This window comes from Mycteria americana, chromosome 11 (assembly GCF_035582795.1).
Source record: "Mycteria americana isolate JAX WOST 10 ecotype Jacksonville Zoo and Gardens chromosome 11, USCA_MyAme_1.0, whole genome shotgun sequence".
Taxonomy (NCBI): Eukaryota; Metazoa; Chordata; class Aves; order Ciconiiformes; family Ciconiidae; genus Mycteria; species Mycteria americana.
Window position 1 is genome coordinate 4,227,347 of NC_134375.1, and position 23,058 is coordinate 4,250,404.

The 23,058-nt window shown below is 37.8% G+C and overlaps 1 protein-coding gene across 2 annotated transcripts in view; it reads right to left on the reverse strand.

Moving 5' to 3' along the window:
- ATG7 (autophagy related 7) overlaps window positions 1–23,058 on the reverse strand; it is a 130,270-nt gene that overhangs the window by 21,576 nt on the left and 85,636 nt on the right. The window contains exon 19 of one of the 2 annotated variants that reach the window (XR_012777418.1): window positions 14,674–14,738. The exons of the other annotated variant lie outside the window; for it this stretch is intronic. The gene's annotated coding sequence lies outside the window, so the exon portion shown is untranslated. The remainder of the gene's footprint in view (window positions 1–14,673; window positions 14,739–23,058) is intronic. 2 annotated transcript variants of the gene reach the window in all.

Sequence of the window (23,058 nt, forward strand, 5' to 3'; positions counted from 1 at the left end):
TTTTCCTTAGGCTCTTAAAAACTGAAAACAAACAAGTGTGAAAACAAACAACCACCCCCCCACCAAGCCGGTTTCATGATTGCCATTATCCTGTTTTGTGTGGGATTTTAAACTTCATTTTACTACCACTAGAAGGCAACTATCCAAACAAAATGTGTGTTTGAATGAAGCCACAATTAATGTAAATACTGTCATAGTAATGATTAGATCTGATATAAACCCTTTGACTGAAATGAAAAAGAAAACATTATAGTATATAAAAGTATGCATTCAAATTCTTCTATCATCTTCCTCCTTTGATGTGCCCAGATTTTACATTAAAAATAAAAATCCATTACATTTCTAAATCCTGCAAAAAATTCACAACGTAGATGTAAACACACACTTACTTTCAAGGGTTTCACAGGAAATCTAGATCACATACATAAGTGGATCTCTCAGGAAAATTAACACCATTTATACGTCTGAGTCTATGGCATTCCAACTACACAGAATTTACTTGCTTGGCTGTAAATCAATAGCTTGTCATGTTCCACTACATCTTTTTAATTCACAGGCGATGCATAGCTGCTGTCTAAGACCTGTAAATTAGCTTTCAGGTCATACAGAATCAAACATCTGATAGTTACTGATCAAAAAGAGCAGCGGTTTAACTACACAAGCTAGTCAACTGAATTTCAGAAATAAACAATTCAGAAACAATAAAGAGATCATAAAACATGATTCTTAAGGTACAGTCAGCGTTCTAATACGGGGTCACAGAATCACAGACTGAGCTCGATTGGAGGATACCTCTGGAAATCATTTTGTCCATTCCTTTGCTCAAAGCAGGACCAACTAGACCAGGTTGCTCGGGGTCTTGTCCAGCTGAGTTGTAAGCATTTCTGAGATTTCACAGCCTCTCTAAGAGTCCTGCTCCAGTGTTTTACTTTAGCTCCAAACATAAGATTAAATCATTTCTTGAAACAAGGATCATCTTTGTCAAATCAGCCCATACCCATCACATATCCATAAATAGGCCCTCTATCGTTACCACCCTCCCAATGCTTCTTTATAGCACCTGCGCATGGCTGACACAGCAACACCTTCTTGACAGGAAGAGAAGACTCATCTACTTCCAATCTTTTCAACAGCTTAAAGATGCTAAGCTGTAAAGGCACAGTTCTATTCACCTAATAAACCAGATAACCCTTATATTCAGAAGAAATTCAGACCATAACTAGAAGGCTGGTCAGACAGGGGACACCTTCCTGGGTGCGCGTTCTGACAGCCTGTGTGAAGAACCGATCGTCTCACCACTCTTCATGGAGAGAGACGTTTGGGGTGGAAGAAGGAACTAAGATCGGTATTTGCAAACCATGTCATATCACGAAGGGAGACTGCCGAATGTTATGAAGACCCTTCAGAACTGGAAAAATCTCTCTCTCATTTTCAAAATAAACCCCAACTTCTACAAGTAAAAAAAAGTCCACAGAAATCCTTGAAGTTGTATTGACTGATTAAAGTGCATAGTCCATTTTCAGATGAGACAGAGAATCCCATAACAATAAAAAGGTCACCTAACTCAGATATGAGTCACGTTTCAACCCTACGCCTAAGGTATTTTCTTGTTTAATCAACCATACTCCATCTCCACAAGTGTAGCTGGCAAAGACAAACAAAATATGTATTATTCTAAATAATTCTGAAATCAATAATATGGATTCTTTTCAGCTCAATTCCCATTATCAGAAAATACTTGGCAGAAAAAACTGACACAGATTTCCCACATGCAGTTATGTCATCTTACATGTGCATTTTGTACACATCTTTAGTATAAACAGATTTCCTCTAGTGCACTGCATATAACACGTAAGTAATAGAAAACTTGAAAAGCAATCAAAATATTAATTCATTACAATTTTGATTTATCCAGTGACCTCACTGATCTCATAATTGCTTCCATGGAGATACATGTGGTGTATACACAACATTTCTATCTTGTGGAGGAGGCATCAAGAAGTTATGGAAAATGTTCTCCTCTTATGCAGAAAGAATGCTCTTCATATAGTTAGAAACTAAAATAATTTCTGAAGACACCAGCTGAAACTAAATGAATAAAGGAAGATGGTTTCCAATATTAAATGCATAAATGATACTGCAATAATCAGATTCATTTCACGTTATACAGTTCAAAACCTTCAAGAAGATAAATGCATTTGTATTAAAATCTTGCATGCCAGTTTCCCACATGATGATTATTAAAATCCTACATGTCACTCTTCCCATTACGTTTACCAAATAGCATAAAAATAAATATTACACAGAAGATTGCAGGCGTTGGTATATAAGCAGTACTAGTAAAATATTTAGATATTAAAGGTGGAGATGCTCTAGAAATACAACAGGCAGATCAGGTTTATGGTTTAGTTCTACTTAACCCCTATTGTTTCAAACGGACAGAAAATTAACATGAAAAGCACAAGGTGCATCAGCAATAGCAGACCTCTACAAGCACATTGCCTCACTCTTAAAGTACTTGCTATGCCCATACATTACACATTTTCTAAATAAGAGAGGCAGCCTCAAGTTCACTTAAAAATCTATGTAGTGACTCAGGAAACGGTTCTGAAACTACATGCCCAACCCAGATTCAGCTGAAAACTTGTGCAAGTGTCAGATTTATTTTTATCGTAACACTTCCATTAATATGGAAACAACCGAACAAACAAGAATTTTGATGATACTGTGCAGAGGTTTTGTGTTAGGAGGGTCTTGCATGACTCTTAGGATGCTGTAACCCTTTTCAAAATCGCTTTTGATTTTCTGACCACATAATTTCAACATCTGTTGGACAAACAGATCGTCTGCAAATACTTGTATGTCTCCTAGCTATCAACTGCCCTTGTTTAATTCTCTCATTTTCCCTTTCTTTATCTGTCCTGCTAGACATGCTTTAACAAAGTGGAAACCCACTTGCTCTCCTGTTGGTCTTTTTCATTCCCCGAATGCAGTAAGAAAACCATGTTTTAACAAGCTCCTGACGGTAGGTGAACCTTATTTCAGCCTGATGGCACAAAACTGTTGGAAGATGGCGTGACCATGCCACGGGAGTCGTTTCTTTGAGCACACCACATTGTTCACCAATTCAAAATCAAACCCACTCTGTTGCACTTCATTATTTGTAACCCAGTGCTCTGAAAAAGAGGAGAAATAAACACAGCCCCTCCAATGTAATCTATCTGGTACCAAACCGTCCTTGTAGGACATGTCTATTTAGTCTAGTCGAGCTTAGCAAAGCACTCTTACAGCATTTCTATAGGACCGTAGTAAGACGAAGCGCGCAGCGTGCCACGCTATGGAGCTCTGTAACGCAGAGTACATTGCAGATGTGCTACAGCAAAGGCTTCCAATTGCTTACAAGCCAAGCAGCTTGTTTTGGCTCAGAATGCTCTTCCCCCCCCATATGGGATTACTTTGATCTTTTTGCCTACTTTATGACTGCAATTACACTGAGTTTATGGGATCAACAGGGACCGCAGAAAGAACATGTTAATCCAACTGTGAACGACAGAGTGAGAAGCTACTTTGAAAAGTTTGATTGCAGGGCAGCAAATATAGTTAGTATGTTTTCAAAATGGGAATATCAGCCAAGGCTGTTAAATTAATTTTCCATAAAATTCATCTTAAAACAAGCAACAGATCTCCCGCACTATGAAAACATACTTTACTCCTTTGTGGCACTAAATTTACATTATCTTAAATATCCTTTTTTTTTCACTTCACCACCTCCTCCTCCCCCCAAAGAACGAACTGGAATATATTTATGAGGTTGTTCTGCATAATTTTGAACAATTAAGTGTTTTAATTCAAACATAAAACTGTAAAATACGGCAAGGCCTACAGGGATATATCCTCTCATGCTGTGATTCCCGGCAGGTTGCAGGAGCCAAGCGATGTCAGGCTACAATAGCATTCAACCGAGACATATCCCCCGAGCAACAAAGTGCAGCAGAAAGCAGCGCTGCCATTGCAGCGGGCTGTGCTCGTCCTTTTGTGCCACGAGGAGCCGGCTCAAGCAGCAGTTTGACAATATGCTCCGAATGACACCTTTTCGGACAATATTCAAAACTGAGGTCATACTCATTTATAAACATTTAAGATCACACTACACTTCAAAAAATGGTTTTCTTTTCAGTAGTGAATAAAATGATTCATTTTACTCAGTTTATAAAGCTCTTCAGTTCCTTACAGAACTGATAATAAACAGAAATGAAAAGGAACAGGCAATTACAGATACTGCATAGGGGAAAACTGAAGACTTGATATAAACCAAAACACAAAATGTACTCTATAAATAATCGAAACATTAAGCTATTGTTTGCAACTCCTCTTTTTAAACTGAAAACAAAAATCTGAGGAGCACTCTTATAACGTTAATTTAAATGTTTGGGTCTAAATTTGAGAAACATAAGATCGTCTTGAATAACTACAATGTGGGTCTCAGGCAGGCAAATGATTTTATCCAACATAAACACTTTACAAGAACTATATTGATCATCTCTCTACTTTGGCAACGTGTGACCCTGCTCCCTAAATATGGATCTTGTCTTGTGTAAACTGGTCTACTTTTGCTTCACAGTGCTCACTAACAAGCTGCATTCTGGGTTGTAACTCCATGTATAATCATCTCATTCTTATCCGTTCTGACTTAACACTTAACAAACTCTTCATAACCTTTTTTTGGCCCGATGGAATATTCCTACAAAATGCCAGTGCTGCGTTCACCTATTGTGTAATGGAGAAGACTTAAAAGAAAGAACAAGCCCTCCCCCCCATTAACACAAAGTACGGTTTGCCCGGGAGTGCTATTCTGCCCATCCTCACCGAGAGCTCAGAAAAGTGATACAATTTTGTATTTTCTATAAAGCTGACCACGTCTTGGATTAACCTTTCAAACGCCTGCTACTTTATCACCAAATTTATTGAAAAGCTCGTATGCAATTCTAATATTTCTCTTCTAGTGTGATAAACAAATGAATTACAATGCTATTGAAACCGTTCTTTCTCCTCGTAACAGTATAAAAAAATTCTTTTGTAACCAAGAACTGAGGTTTTGATTTCCTCTGCATCAGAGATGGATGTTCTTCCCCATTTTGTTTTTTATTATGGGTAACTGGAAATATTTCTAAGGAGCTAAATTGGAATTAGAGTCATATCATACCCAGGTTGTGGTCTAAGACACTAGAAAAATAACAACATTAGAGAAAAGGAGTTTCAAATGACATAAATGAAGTCTGGTTTCTTCACAACTGTAAGTGGGGAAGTATTAGCTGAGCACCAGTCATTTCTGCCTTTGAAATCCTCTCCTTTTTTCCCCTCTCAGTAATTCAAACCATCCTGGATATTAGAGTCTGCCTTCCTTTGAGCTACGCATCAAGACAATTTAAACCATATCATAAACTTTTTTAACATTGTCCTATTTGTCCAGAGGTCCTTGTTAAAGCTCACATCACCTTATGCCTTAAATTCCCCCAGTTTTCTCATTGTTCTGAGAGTTATGCTGATTGCATCAATCCCATTCAAAGCACAGATTTACCACCTAGGTCTGTTATTCCAGCTACAAATCTGTTTGTGTCCGTGTGTGTGCTGGCAATACATTCTCCCACATCTCACAAACTCCTTGTCTTTCACTGTACATTATTTCACTGTATAGCCCAAGCCAGCTCCTATCTTAAGTTACAGACACATGTCATTCTGCCATTAAGGAAAGCTTCCCTTGTCCACTCTAGATGAGTGGACGTGAGCGGCTTTCTCCCACACTGACCTATCCACAGGGGCTAAATTCTCAACCCAAACTGTACGATAACAAGTGGATAAGTTGTTCTTCCATATTCCTCAAAACTAAATTAATCGCATTCAGGAATCAAAGAAACATGTGATGGGCTACAACAGAATTTTGCTGCTGAAGTAGAATTTGTGAGTATGGCTTCAAACTACTAAAGGCAGCAATTTCATTTGGGGGGGGAATTAAAACAGCATATTAAAATCAGGAACTGTTCTCTCCATTTCCCCTCTGCACAACATTTAATATAATGATCCAAGGTCTAGTTTCATTGTAAAGATGAAGCAAAATTTTCCTTCGTCTTCAAAGTCATGAGCTGTTTCTTCCACTGATAAGACTATGTAGTCAACAAAACTTGGCACAGCTAACCTTTATAAATTATTCCAGATATACACGGCTATAAGTGAGAGAATAAGCTTGTTTAGAATTGTGATTTTTATAAATCAGTGCTCTATCAGTGCACTCTTCAGATAAGGCAAGCTTTGAAGAAATAGGAGGAATCTTCCTAGTCACATATATTTCACCTAAACGAATGGTTTTCTTTAAAAAAGCAATTCCTTCTAAGACAGAATATCAATTCAATAACTCCCTTCAGTTACTGTATCCAACAGTAAAATGCAGAAGAAAACCCTTTATGAAAATATATTTTTAAAATTTATTTTGCTCAACTTTGATTTAAAATAGCTTTTAGCATTGAAAATAAAAGTTTACCAAGAAATTCAGGGAGTAAACAGCATATAAAGTTCACCAAGTTAGATACTTCTGTAACTCCTTAGTAAAGTACCTCCTTCTCTGTTCCAGCAAATAATCAACCATGGAATCAGATAACAGACTCCTTGGAGAAGCATGTGCAGAAAGAAGAAAAGGCAATGGGCACAAGTTGCAACAACAGAAATTCTGTCTGGACATAAGGAAAAATTGTCCAGTGCCGGTGGTTAAGCACTGGGACAAGCTGCCCGCAGATTCAGCCCTGCACGGAGGAGGAAGCTGGACGTGATGACCTCCAGAGCTCCCTTCCAGTCTCACTCTTCTATGATTCTGGAATATATTGAATAACTGGTAGTTAGGTGTTAATAATTTAAGTTGTATCAACATTATTATGTTACTCAGATGACTTAGTTATATTCGTCGTGAACAATTAAATCCTCGAATGGGTTTAGCATCTTAACTGAATCTTATTTACTTTAAAGGCTTATTTGTTGCTGGGGTAGGGGGGATTGCTAAGGGAAAGAGGGGATGGCATTTCTTTTTCATGTGCTGCTCAGCATGCACCACGGTGAAGTTCCATTTCCAGCTAAAAAACCTAGGTAGCAACGTTTTAACCAAATCCTGTCTAGTTATTTCAATGCAGAACAAATAATCTATACTTACTACAAAGACATGATTTATAATTATTCTTTTGAAAGTCATGGAACTGTTTTCTAGTTCACAAGGTTTCTGAAAGACTAAATGATTAGCTGCTAGCTGATGTAGTCATTTCCTGCTACTCTGATATCTAAATATTGCTGCTCTGGGTGACTTTGGTGATGTAAGGGAGTAGCTGCTCATGGAAACTTTTGTATTCCTTTGTCTTTGTAGTAATACAACTCAATTAAAATTTCAACAGCGAAAAAAGTTCCATAACGTTAACCAACAATACTGAGGGATTAAAAAAACCCCAACCCATTAACAGTCATATCTCAGGCTTGGATCTGTATGCTTCATTTTCTGTGGTGGTTTCTTTGAAGATCGCTCAATACTTTAAACTCACTAGCTTCAGAAAATTTCTCTAATTACCAAATAGACATGAGACAGATATGAGTGTAGGAAGCCTAAAGGAAACAGGTTCGCCTCGGAGAAAAGCCCGTATGTATCCGGTTTGTCAGCCTACCTCAGCAGAAAAATGACTCTTCAGCCCTTGTCAGGACAGCGCCGTTTTCTCCCTCTGGAAGCCACACCTTCAGAGACGGCACATAGTCCAGTCACGCACCTACAACAACGCACCACGCGGCCAGTGCCCACAGCGATCACCCTGTTCGGCATGATAAACCTAATCTGATTTCCCTCAGAGCTTGTGCTAGTGATTGCCCTGTTCCTTGTCTTGTTTAATTCAACAGCACAAAGTTGCCCCTGACATCAGTTACACAGCATCAGTCCTCAGTTCCATCTGCATCCTGTGGATATCACTCCAGAGCCTCCACAGTAAAGCAAAATTCTGAGCAGAGATTCTCAGATTCTTTCTGAGTCATGATGACAGGAAAACTGTTGTGGTCATGAATAAACATCACTGGGTTTTCTTACTTTGTTTTCATATAAAGCAAGGTTTGCTTTTTTGGCTACCTAAGTACTGCTTCCAGGGAACTCGAAAAACTAGAAAAATCCGAAGGCTGGAAGTGTTTTTATTGGTGTAAAGAATAAGGTGTTCCTTGAAAAGTTAAAGTTCTTGAGTAAACCCTAAAATGAAGAGAACGTGAACAGCTAAAATATTTTTGCACAAATTGAAAAACTCCTCTACCAGTTGGGAACAAGCTGGAACTTGCATAGGGCCCTGCACACACTGGCAAACATCTTAATTGTTCAGAGCAGACAAAGTCTGTTTAGTCATGTCTGCTGAAGTGGGAAAGATATTACAACACATCTGTGCCGTCTGTTTCCACATAGGTCAATCGGTTCTTGAAGCCTGTTTTTAAACCACGTTCCTCCAGCCAGAACCCCACACATACGGACACCATTACACAGGTTGCCCATACACCTGGCTAAGAGACAAGTGATCTTTTAATAGAAGCACACAAACGAGCAATTAAAGAAACCATCTCCGCGTCCTAGTAGACATGCAGTGCCAACACACTTACACTAATGTCTGGGAGGGATTTTGTAAGAGTCTAAGTATGCCGCAGTGAAATTTCAAAACAAGCGCATTCAAAGTTCCAGTGCCCACTGAGGATAGCAATAATATCTTTAAAACACGCAGGGAACCACAGCGTGGCAAGCAGAACAGGCAGCAGCTGAACCTGGTGGATGCATTAAATTGGTTTCTTCATTTAAAAAGGATGGGGTGGGTAACACAGGATTCTTCCTAAAATATTCTAGCAAGTTTTTTAATCCATGTTCCAAACCAGCCAAAAGCTATTCACCTACAGAACATGTTGCACGACACAAAACCGCGTTTGGAAACAGCACTGAGGTGGATCTCACGTAAATCAACTACGCAAGGAGTAAGTGCAGTTTGGTGCCCAACAAACACCCCAACTTTGTTTTCTGCTTTGGCAGCGGTACCTCAATTTTCAACACATACCCTCTCTTTTACCTACATTGCATGACTGGAAGGAAAAGAGTTTCAAGATGCGTCTCTGCACTGATTATGAAGCGGTATGTGAAGTGCCAGCTCTGCAGAGAGCAGCTTCGTGATGACCTTTTCAACGTGGGTCAATCTTGCTCCACAAGACTGTGTTAAGGTCAAGACAACCAGCACAATATTACACAAATCCATATACAGATTAGCATACAGATCTTACTGTGTTTGGACCTCTCCGCCTCATCTAGGGTATGGTATGGCTCACAGAGCCCAAGGTATATAAATTCTGTTGCGTACAGAGAAGGGCCAGTGCGGAACCGTGAGGAAATGTTATATTTGTGTGGAAATATATACTCTTCCCTTCAGCTTCATTTTGCACTCTGGAGACTCTTCAGCCTTACAGGTGAGAAAGACACAATATCAGGTGGCAGCTTAAGTATTTATATTTTTATATTTATATTATTTTATTTATATTATATTTATATGTTTAAATTTGTATTATTTTAACAAATTATTAATAAATAAAAATAATTTTAAAAATGGTTTAAGCTTATTTTAAATCCCAGCCCTTCAGAACAGACTATGTCTAGGCTTCACGTGCCATTAAATAACTGAGCAGGATTTGGTTTTCACAAGGAGAAAAACCTAAAAGATCAGGTTGAAGAAAAGGAATGCTATATCTCCATTGATGTCTCCAAGCTGCAGTCAAGTTCTAATCTGGGCAATGATAACGTCAGCTTAGAAACAACTGCCGTTTGCTTTATTTAGAGCAGCCAATCAACAAGGGATTTATCTCTAGGCTGGTACTTTTCCCACACCAAGGAAAAATGAAATTCATATGGAGACCAAGTACAAAGCTGGGCAAGCACATCACATTTAAAATTATAGCATTGCTGCTAACAAGAAGAAAGAAGTCAAAAAACAACAAATCATTCAAAAGGCAGAACGAGTTCCAAGTTATTCCAATTATAAAAGTTCACGCACAAAGATTAGAAGTACCATAAAAACTTACGGAAAATTATGCAGTGAGTCAAGGTTTATTAAAAGACAATGGGGAATGGGATAATTATTGCATTTTTTCATGCTTGTGAACTGGACTCAAAGAGCATTAGATTAGCAGGAGAGTGTAGCAGAGGTGATGCAGTTATGTTCCTTGACTTCTACAGTATGGTATGCTTACACTGATAAAGGTAATCTTTGTTACTTTGAGAAAACGGTGGTGTCACCTTGATTTATAATCCGTACCAAAAAGGCAAATTAGACGCATGTCAAGAAAGGGCAGCACCTAAACTGATGAAATCAAGCAGCAATGGGATTGAAGAATAAACATATTTAGGTTGTCTGATTACTAGTGACAGCTCTATGAAAAATGAGTTAAAGGAGATTTATTAGAAGTGTTTCATAGAAACCGAGATGAAAAAGGAATTAACTGGGGTTCTAGTATCACTACGGATTGGAAGCATTTTGCAATAAAAGAAAGGTGTCAGAAAGCTGATAACAGTGGTGATGAGAGTTCAAAAGAAGATAGATATAAAGTAAAACGATTTTTAAGACAAGCTGAAAGTTAGGTCGCAAGATGCATGGATGGGTAGACGTCAGCAAGCTTACGGTGACTGACAACATAAAGGACAAAGAGGGGCAAGAATAAAAAAATTCCTTAAGACAAAACATAGGTAAAACACTGGACAAAGCAGACAAGGTCTGTAGGGACAGTGCCATATGGGGCTTAATAAAAAAGAAAACCTTGGACATGAAAAGATATCAGTGCCACACAAAGATACGCCCTGATAGAAAGTAGGCTTCAGTATTGATGTTACTTTTGCCTGAAGAATTAGGTTTTTCTTTGGAAGTGTTCAAACAATGATCCAGCCCAACTTCTTACAGAAACAGGGAATAAAAGGATTTTTGAAGTTTAAGAACCAGATTAAACAATATAGGCGTCTCCTGACAGATCAGACCATAACAAACCATTTGTGTTTTTTAAGGATTGATGACAATGAGCTAGTTACCATCAAACAGGGTGGACCTCAGCTGACCAAGTATGGACAGACCAACAGTTGTCATCGTGATAAATAACTGCTTCAGAGCTGGTTACTGAAGTCATACTCCCAAGGGCTGTACAATGGGAATTCCCGCCTCCTTCTGAACCTAGTCCTTGAAAATTGCTTTGTCTGTTTTGGCCCTAGGCTGCATATTAGAAATGATAAAAGTAGTTCTTTCATACTCAAAGCAAGACAGTTCGATTGCCAGTGTCAACATGACAGAGTGCTCATGGCTATAGGAGCGGGGGGGGGAAGCAAAAATGGAGGGGGGGCACGAGAGAAAGCTCTGTAGTTAACACTAGGCAAGTAGGAACAGAATTTTGCTCTCCAGTGGAAGCCCAGACTTATCCCACCATATTTTTTACCTTCTATATGTTGACTAGACTCAGAATTGTTGGCCTGGCAGTAATTACAAATCAAATTCATTATAATTATTCTTACAACATAAAGATGAAGAAATATCCCTGGAAACACTTCTATGTCTTTGATATACATTCAATGCTTATTTAATCAGTGTTTCCTTTTTTCAGAAACAGTGACAAGAAACGAGCAACAAGGAAATAAAGTAAGATAATTGCTTCAGACAAAACCAAAATGCTATGCTTTATGCTGACCTACACATATAAGGTAAGGAGATTTCTTTTCTCCCACAAAGTTAGAGTGAACAAATGTTCGGTTTCAGCAGTAGAATACGGGGGTTTTGACAGCATATAAATTTGACGTCGGGACAGACAGACATACAACCCCAACAGACTGTAGTGGCTTATCACAGTATCTAAGAATATCCAAATTATGCCCAAATAAGACTTTTCAAATATAATAATTAATACCATGACCAAGATGCACATAAGTGTTCACAAAAAGTGAGAATCAAAAGTCTAAACAGCAACTTACTTCATCTTGAAATTATTCCACTACCTAAGAAGAAATATTTATAATTGGAGACATTATAGGACCTGTAGAGACTGTGTTTCAGGAATTTGCAAAATTCAAATGGAGTTCACAACACTGCAATGTCAATTTGAATTTTTAAATGTTTTGACTCACGCTGTCATTAATTTTTTATGGACAGAAAATGCTCTAATGAGTAGAGTCAAAATATCCTCAAGAAAAATCCAGGTAACATTCAATTTAAAATTATATACTTTATATTTACATGATATGCGTACACCTATGGAACACAGCAAAAATTTTCTGTCATAGTACAAAGCCTGAAACAAGACTGCGAATGCAAAACCAGTAATTTAGCGTGATGATCCCTTTAAGATACCACATAGCATGCAGTAATCTTAAATTCGATTTTAGTTTATGTACAGTAAGCTTTCACATACTTTATTTAGAAACTGTTATTTGGCAATTTCAATTATTTTATTCCCTAGTGCTTCTCCTTTTTTGGACATCTGTGTCTTCACACATTTTGCCCCAAGGCAAATCAGCTGTCTTCACAGCTGAATGAAATTCTCTTCGCTGACTCAAAGGAAAACTTTTTTTGTTTAACTAGAAAGAAGCCAGCCATCAAAAAGCAGAAATCCTTACCTATCATCTGGGTCTTCAGATGCTAAGAACATTCTCCCCACAAATATCTGTATACTCTGACTTTGGAATGAAAGAAAATAAGCTTGTCTACCACACGTTTTTAAGTCCGTCTGAACTATCTTTCCTAAAATTAGCCTTCTCCTAATAGTTTTCAACTAACCGTACCGAGGTTCTGAAAAAACCAGGAATGTTCTTACACCCTGACTGTCACTTCCGCCAGTGAGATGTTAGCATCTGTTAGCCGAGACGCGGTAGCCAGCTCCGAGCGCAGGCTTCACGAGTACCTCCTAACGTCAAACTGCGGGCTCAGCTTCATGTTACACGTTGCTGCAAATATTGGAGTGGCTTCAAAAGACACTGTCCTACTCCCCTCTCCTGCGCTACATCTAGCAATCAAATAACGACACGTGAACTGCCAGCAGAAAGTAAACCCATTAACATTGGCATTCCTTGTAACTAGTTTTCTTCAGTGCTCATGGGTATGAAATGACTATGTTATAGGAGCCCTCCAGGACTCCTGTCATGATGTCATCATTTGCTAAGACACGTTCAAGCCAATCAGAAAGCTGTTTCTGGAGTTCCCGCCGTAGTCTAAGGCCTGCGTACTGCCTATGGATGGAATCGGCGTACCTTATCAAGCCCCGCTGTTGTTACCAGCGCTCCTTTTGGCTACCCATCTTCCTGCAAACAGAATATTCTGGCCTACTTATTGATACATCACTACATTCAAAGTATTTTGGGTAGACTATCAACCAATAAAGTTGGCTGGTCAACTATCTGCGATTTTCTCTTCAATGGATTATTTCTTACAGATACCAGGTGTTAGCTGAGTTGTGAACAGCAACATGAAGAAGCAAAAATAACGATCTTCTAAACCAGTGCAACTAAAAAAACCTGGTGCATGGCTTGGAATTATGCAGGAAAATTACGTTTGAACTAGAAAATTATAAATGGGTATAGCTGCCATCATTGATTCAGAAGAGGAAGCGAGACACAGGAAGGGATAAGAGATGCAGAGAATTTGGGAGGAAGAAGTTAGTAGAGAGCTATATTTAGGCAGGGTTTTTTAATCTCAAATTTTCCAGAAAATTTATTACAGCCAATAGTTTTAAGACAAATGAAAGGCACTCAAAGCTGTCTGGAATATGATAAGTGTCCAGTTCCCAACACCAAGCCAGTTTTCATAAAATCATCCGTCTCTTTCCATCAAATCAAACCATCTCTCAGCTCACATTCCTCATTTAGGCCTGACCACTTAATTCTCTCCAATCATCTGATAAATTTAAACTCCGGCTGTAGCCTGGGTGAGATGTAGGCTTTGGCAGACAAATCAGCCTAACAAGCTCTCTGCTTGCTCACTCTTGCCTACTGCTGCAGATTATCATACTTTTAGTGATGGCCAGTATAACTGTTCATGAATTTGCACTGCGAAATAACTTAGGAAGGTGTCCTACCTTTGAAGAACAAAACCAAGCAGAATCTAAAAGCGGTTCCTAACAGAAAAGAGGGGAAATGGAAATGACTGGATGACAGCGAGGCCAAGGAGAAACTCTACTATTCAATCAGTCTCACAGCAAGCGATTCAGCTTCAGCCAGCCTCAATTTTGCAGCTTTTCCTTTGCATGTAAATGTTGTACGTCAAAAGATTCTCTTGCTTTTCCAACTATGTCAGTATGTCTAATACAAGATATTATCTTCTCTACAAACCTTGCTGTGCTTATTCCTTAGGCTGCCACAGCTATATCACCACTAGCTAACTGTTCCACATCACAAACGCGAGACTGAGAATCACCATAACGATTTAGATAGATAGACGTAATCGATAATTCGGACGATTGGAACACTGAAAGACGTTTGCTTGTTAAGTGCAAGCTGCTAGTAGATGATGGCTTAACAATATGTCTAATGAGAGACAGCATCTTTAACATTAGGCTGCCTTCCCCGAGCAAACTAATCCATGCCTTCGGTGCTGATTCGAATGAAGAAAACTCGCTTACCCAATTGCCACTTCCCTTCAGGTACTTGTTTCTGTCTTTCAAACAAACTATCATGCGTGACCCTCCTGTTTATGAGATAAAATCAGAATGTGTCTTTCGGTGACTAAGATCTTAATTCTGCTCTCTTTGAAGTCAATTGGAATTTTGGCATTTATTTAAACGATGAAGGCTCAGATCCCAAAGTGTTTGTGCAGCAGTTTTGGAAGAATGCCAGTCTTAATAAAATCAATTAGAACACATTTTAAAGACATGGCCAATCAAAATATTTATTTTCAGACTCATAGACTCATCTCAATATTTGGCATATCTTTTCAGCTGAAATGCACAATGATGCTCCTTGGCAGAGGTAATACAGCGCTGCAACACGTTCTACAGATTTCATTATACAATATTCTTGTTAATGCAAGCATTTGAATCAGAAGCTTGTAAAGACTTAGCAGTACTGAAATACTATTCACATTTTCTTTCTCATCTTCACTAATGGAATAATGTCTTTGATAAATCTGGCACATCAAGATCTTAATCCTACTCTTGGAAGAAGTTCATGAACTTACCAAGGTTTTCCCCTTGAGAAAAGAATCCTTTTCAAGATAAGCTATAATATTTATTTTTCAGAAATGAATTCTATTGCTTCAGTGAAAAACAAGGAGACAAAAAAAAAATTGTTGAGGGTATTATCACTACTGTCTAAAAGTACTAAGGAATAATTAATGTGGAAAACAAGACTTTTTTCCACTGTTGCTTGTTATCACCACGTTCTTATATTTTCAGTACACAACATACTATGATAACCTGTTATTTTCAAAGTTTTTTAGAATCACAGATAGAATTAGAAGTTGAGGTATAAGGATACCTGAAGGCTTCCAGGAAGAAGAGAAAAGGCAGCAACCATTTCTTACATATACACAATCTGATGCATTCGCAGAGTGCAGAGGTGAAGAGATCAACTGAAAGCAGATCCCTAGCGCAACCATTTCACAGTTCTTACAAGTCTTGCATGAACACGTTTTTAAAAGAATAATAAAAGTCCAGCATTCCTTGTAATCTTGTTTATGTCTTGCTGGATTATTTACATGCATGAATTCTCCAGAATTTCAATTTCTACAGTCTTTTGAAAGCTCAAAGTATTCTATAAGTATCTGTTTCCACATCTTCCTGTCTCCATTACAGGCACAAAGACCAGCACATATTCTCTACTCTTAACATTTAATTCATCTACTTTCCATTATGACAAGGCTTTTTATTTGAGAACTAACCAAAACTAGTTTTTTACTTAAAATGAAAAATTAAAAACAAGTTGTCAGAGGTGTAAACTCTGATCAGAGGTGTAAGCTCTGGGGGGGAAAAAAAAAAAAAAAAAAGACTTCCCATCTGTAAATTTGTAAATTGATGGTTAGTAAGAAATCAGTGAATAATATTCAACATTCTGAAAAGCTGCAGGGATAGGTCTGTTAATAAGGAATTGCTAACTTAAAACAACAACTGTGTGTTTAGCCCATCTAAGAATACTTAGTGTTAACAGCCAGTCACACAGCAAGAACCACCAAATATTCTATGTTGAGAAATCAGCAACATAGGTATGTTAAAATCTATATATAATTTTTAAATGTATTTGTGTGTCCACTTCTAACAATGCTATATATATATATATGAATATTTTAATCAGTTTTAAAATTTGAATATATATTATAAAAAGCATAATGCAGGCTTCGCGGGGAGCAAAAGAATTTCTGGTTTTAATTACTGTATCACAATTAAATTACCTAATGTACATAAGATCTGCAAAGTCTTGGAAACAATAGTGGGTGGTGTTTCCTGGAATAGGGCGATATGTCTTATGACTGGGAAGGAACACACACCACCTCATTTTCATGTGAAGTCACACAGTTCAATCCACACAGTCAGGCAAGAATTAAGAACAGGAAACAGAGGGACTTCTTGTCAGGGTAACAATTCAGAGAATGGAAAAGTTAATTTAGTAGCCCCAGGCAAACAGTTAAAAGTAGCTGAAGTCAACTACAGTTGTTTCTACAAAATAGTGTATCCATTGCTAGGTTAAGCAAGACCACAGAACACATAAACACCTGATTTTAACACTGGTTTTAAGATTTACATATTTCAAGAGTACACAGCACAATACTGCAACACATTCTGAAAATTAGTTCAGAAAATTAAGAATCTGTCACCATTTTACTTGATTATAAAAAAGTTACAGTACTTAAATTAATGTATGCATACGTACTGCATTTAGATACACAAACTGAGTGTCGAATACAAGTCTTCCAAGCAAACTGAAAGGCATTTCATAGTGAAAAACGATGTGTTTTTTTCACAAAAACCTAATGTGCTAGGACACATTATCCATGCTTTTTTTACTGGTTTGTGTGTGATTTAAAAGACTACAGCTTAAGTAAGTCTTGCATAGTTTACACCCATTTGTATTTTTTAAAGCTTCATTCCCAGTTAATCTAGAAAAAGTAATCTAATTCATATTCTATTTCCAGCAGGCGTAGCTAGAACCAATTTTCAATTATTCATGTTGTGAGACTCTGAAAGGGAAACTCAAAAACGTTCCCAAAGCATTCATAAATTAAGTGGATTGTTCAATGCTGCATAACGTCATACTAAACTTTAAAATAATGTTGCACGTGAATCACTTCGAGGATAAATGTAGATGGTCACACTTTCAAGCAGTGCACCAGTTAGCACTGTCGATTCAAAAGTGCACAGCTTGACATTTACTCTACACGAGACAGTGCATTAGAACAGGCCACTTTCACAAAATAAAGTCAGAAGTGTATATTATAAAATGCTGCAGTTTTTACTGTAGCTGTAGACATTAAATTATGAACGGTTTATCACTTTCTCGACACAGCTAATATTTATTCGTTTTGAAGTACATGACTTCTCTTGCACGTGATTTGTATGAAAAACAGGTTATGCAGATCACAACGGAGCTTGTGAAATTAATGCAGCTACCGAGTTCACCGAAATTGCTACCCATTCCATCAAGATACTCTCCTTAGTTTATCTTAAAGATCACAAAAGAAGAGTCAGTTTTCAAAGTGATCAAGGAAGGCTTGAACCGTATTACTCTATATGTAAGTCAATAGCAAAACTTCCTCTGGCTTCATTGTAAGATTTTCAACTTGTTCAAAACTGGTTTTGTATGTTTATTACTAAACATGGTTTCAACATAGTTTAGACTTGTTCAAAACAGTTATAAGCTACATTGTGTCTAAGGACAGAAAGCAGCAACATGTGAACAAGCTGTCTAAATCCAACAATAAACACAATTATTTTTAAGGCAAATTTTTGCAAAACCTAGGTTTATGGTAGATAATTATTAACTGACATAAAAATTGACGACCAGCATGAACAGAATGGCTATGGTCAGCTCTACTTCCCGAGATTTAGGTGCTGGGTATATATATACACATACATATATATATGTATATATACATACATATTATATACATATATATGTATATATATTATGTATATAATATATACATAATATATTCGATATTAATGAGTAAATGCAAGAATTATAAAAATTCTTGGTCCCTTCCTAGCAGTAGAAACCACTAGAACTGTGAGCATAAATTACTTCTTCAAAAAGGAAAACAGAGATGGGAACAACGTTGTCCAGTAGGACACTTTTTAAAAAAAAATAAAATTGGAACAGCAATTATTTTCCAAAACTGTTTGTCCTGACAAACAGAAACAGCAGTTTTGCTACAGGGCAAAACAGTAGGTCTGTCAGACCAGAGATAGCTCTAATAATTATCAAGCTGACGTTTAGCAAAAAGTAGCTTTTTTTTTTGTTTTCATGTGTCAACACAGTCCCCAATTTCAGAAGCAGAATTCAGGAATAATTGATGTGGATAATACTTGTCTTCTAATATCATGTCCTATATTTAAAAACAACCAAGTTAGAAAGTTTCTGAATGTTTAGCCATCTGCAGAATTAGCTCGTTTCTACTGTAGCAAAACCACTTACCCTTCCGTGCCATCAACTCCATTCAAATCCATGAATTAAAAAGTTTTCAAATGATTTTTATAAAAATGATATTATAAAATTTAATTAAGCAATACAATCAGGGGCAACTCTTATTTCTGCTAACTAAAAAGCATGGCCAAATACTTAAGCTCAGTATGAGATTTGAGAGTAGTTCAAATGTTGTGATTAAAATTTTCAGAAGTGCAGGCTTAGCGAAATACAAGAACTGAGCACAATGGCAGATTTATGTATGACATACAACGCCTGTGTGGTGTTCTCCAAGGATTATTATACTTTTGCTTAGAATTATAGAAAAAATTAGGGTAGGGACACCCGGCGGTCATTTACTGCGGTTAACCCCCACACCAAAGAGGGCCAAGGAAACCAGGCTCAGGCCCTCTCCAGTTGAATTCTGAGTATCTCTAAGAATGAGGATCCCACAACCTCTTTCTGTCCCTGGTCCAGTATTTGACCACCCTCACGATAAACAAACAAACCACCCAACCCAACCCAACACCCACCCACCCACCCACCCAAACAAAAAAGCACACAACCTTCTTCCTTCTATCAAACCAGAATTCCCCATGCCACCGCTGTCCTGTCACCATTTGCTTCCAGGACCAATCTGGTTCCGTTTGCTCCGTACCGTCCCCCGGGTACTTGAAGAGGGCAGGAAGATCCCGACCGCTGCCCCCCGCCCCGGGGAGGAGCAACGCGCCGAGATGGAGGAAGACGGCTGCTGAAGCACTGCCATGTCTGATGGTAAGACAGGCAGATCTGCTGCAGTAGCAGAGCAGAGCAAACTGGCTCTCCTCTAGTCAATCCCAAACAGCTCCAAGTCTCCTATTGCTGTCTGCTGAAATACAAGATTCTCTCTTGGGGTCTCATTTACTCCAGCGTCGCAAAAATAGTTTGCACGCAACTGTAAAGGAAACTCATCCCGTTTTAAACCTTCTCCTCAGCCTGGACTAATGTCACTGTCTTCACTCTCTGAAGAATTACTCCCACTTATAAGGAACCAGTTGCAAGCTCTGCAACTTCTTTTGACACATCAAGAAACAAATCAAGGCTAAAGGCATGAACATTTACCTCTTGCATATAAGCATCCAGTACCTCCTAGATGTTAGCTGTAAAATCACGCACCCTGGGTGGGCATGTCAGATTGACTACTTTACTACTGTGCACTTAAATACCGTATGTGTAAACTAACAGTAAGAAACTCATGACTCGGTGTCCCACTGCTTAAATTCACCCTTTTGCTTTCCCACATTTGACAGCATTGCATGCTTAGAAAGACAAAAATTTTGTGTTCCAAGTGCTGTGCCCTTATGAGGTTTGGGGGGTTATTTTTAAAAAACTTTTAAATTAGATACCAATGTGAAAGTGTGGAATGTAATCACTTCTAAAACCAAACCTACTCCTCAGGATTCTGCGAAAAGTTCTCTCAGAAAGAAGACGAAGACCTCTCTGTCTGCGTCAGTAATTTAAAGTAAAAATCTTGACACTTCACCACATTCTTGTTGAACAGACGACAATCAAGCCTATTGCTTTGTAAAATTACAAATGTTTATGACTAAAGGTTTTTTCTTCACAACAGCAGAATCATTTTTGTTCAGCTTCATACAAATGAAGCCTGTATCAGTTACAGTCAGAGCTGTTTTGCAAAGTGCCCCTTTTCTTTAAGTTAACCTTGATCTTAATTAGAAACCAGTTTTCAATACCTATTCAAAGATACGACTTCCCTATAAACAACACCATGACAAATACTATAGTAAATGAAACAATGGACAGGTATAATCTTACTTTTTTGACTACAAGGGAAAACTGAGTCAAAACAAACAGTTAAGAGGTTGTTTTATTTAGTTAAGACTAACAAGTCCAAACAAGCAAAGACACACTCTCAATTTAAGATTATTTTCCTCCATGCAGGAAAAAGAATATCTTTAAAGTCAAATGACATTTGATTTTTTTGCTCCAAATATTAAAATGTCCAACACATTTAAAGGTGCACCCAGTAAGAAGTATTCCCTGATTGCTAAATATTTTTCTATTTAAGACAACTAAAACAAAGACAGCATGAAAGCATAAATACTTCCAAGATCCAGCACTTCCTGAGCCTTGTCAAAGAAGGTTTTACCTCCTAGTTTTCAAGACACCACATAAAATAGAGGCTTGAGTTTCCATGTACAAATATATTCTAATATGCTAGATTTTAGGCAGCATCTTCTATAACTCAGAGGTTTGCATTTGCACGCAGCCAGAGAAGTATCTCTACAGCTGTCTGGATGCAAAAGAAAAACCACCCCCCCAACAAAGAATTCCATCTTTATACCACATCCGCAAGGGCCATACTGCCACAGCTACAACTCTGATTCACAGGCAGTTAGCCAAGGAACTAAAAAGCCAAAACAAACCAGAACAAGCCTTGGTCACGTCCTGGCAGTCTAGAATTGCACACCTAGAAACACACTGTGGAAAAGCAAGCAAAGGAGGCAGGGAGGCATTAGCTTCACGTTAGCTTGGATGCCTCTTCACCACCATGGCTCCTCTGGCAACACTAGCCAGGTACATCTACGGAAATGTTTCATAACTCAGTTGCAAGTAAGTTTATTTTCCAGTTGTATGTCCTTACTTGGTTGATTTTTTTAAATTGCTTTCTTCTGACCCTTATGCACCCATGGAAACAAAGACAAGCAAGGGCTACTGTTTTGTTGAAGAGCTGCTAGACATCTGTGAAGGCGAGCCAAATCCCTCCTCTTCTTTCTCTTATTCAAATATTTGATGAATAAAAACATCAGCACTCAGAAAATGCTACGTCCCTTGTATCAACTAACCACTCAGAGGGCAAGATAACCTGCTTCTTTCAGGTTTAGTTTATTTGCCTAACATTTCTAAAGACTCACAATACATTGTTTAAATCATGATACAACACTCTACAAACATGAAGCCCTATCAGTTTGGCTGAAGTATGAACAACAAAACCTCCCTTCAAATAATAGCAGCAAAAAATGTCAGACACAGCCCTACATGTTAGCGCAGTTGAGGAGCTAAGTGCATACAAAATCCACTGTCCAAATTTGCACTTAGTGTTATTTTTATCCCACACTTCAAATATCTGAAGATGAGTATTTTAATATTGGAATGAAATAGAAAAGAGATTTAAGCCACTTCCAATACAACTTTTATATTTTGATCTTTTAAATTCCTTCCTTAGCAACAAAGCACAACAAAGCATAAATACAAAGTTAATTTATTACCTACGTCTTCATTGCTTAAGTTTCTTCTTTTCTCTGCTAGTCAGCTAAATGTGACAGAGCTCCATAGGAAACAGCATTAGCCAGCGGCCTAAAGCAGAAGTGGCAATATGGGGGTCCCATTTGCTGAAGGTACAATTTTTTTTATTATTTCTTCCTCTGTCTGTGAAGACGGGAATGTGAGAACCCTGTGAAACCAATTACACTTGAGACATGATAACTGATGAAGTGCCAAGTGTAAGACAACGTAATTAGGAATCAAATTTTGTAATACCTGCATACGTCTTTATTAGGTTTTAATTTCTCTTATTTTCCCAAGAGAAGTTACTGAGGAGAGCTGGGAAAAGTCTGCTACATAAGCAACACCTTTCAAGAAGTGAATATGTGAATTTCTGTCAAAATTCAATTATGTTACTTATGAACTAATTTATAACCCGAAGATGTTGACTGGCATTGAGTAACTTCAAGGAGTTTAAGATCTCAGAGAAGATGACTGCATGTGAAAATTCTGATAGATATTGAGAAATACCCCAGAGGCTTCACTTCTCAAATTAATCCTTCATCTCCAAAAATACACAATAGTACTGTGAGCTTCATATAAATACTTCAGATGTAATCTACTCTAATTCCCTTCCCATTTCAACAGAGCAAATCATACAGAGCTGCATTTCATAAAGATATCTGCAAAAAATTTATATTGTTTTAAATTATTAAAAACACAGCCCTTAAAATGGGACAATGACTGCACAGTAACTACGCTAACTGTAACTTATGACGTAAAAGAGGAATACCACTAAATACTGTTTAATTCTAATTTATGCATTTGAATGTTAATACAAACAGCTAAATTAAATACAAATAACAGGAACAGGGAAACCCGGTCTGCACTATGGAAAGAACTGCAGGAATAAATTAGCATTACAGTTACAATCATGAAAAGACCATGCCCAAAAACCTGACTTTATTATCAATGCACCACAATAGTAAAGCCTGAATGAACATTTGTCAGCCAGCCATAGTCCCTCAGTAATTCTCTGTAAGAGAAAGGGCTTGTGGTACAGGGCTTTGTGTGGAAGACTCTCCAAAAACACACAATATTTGCATAAGAGTGACCTTCACATCATTTGA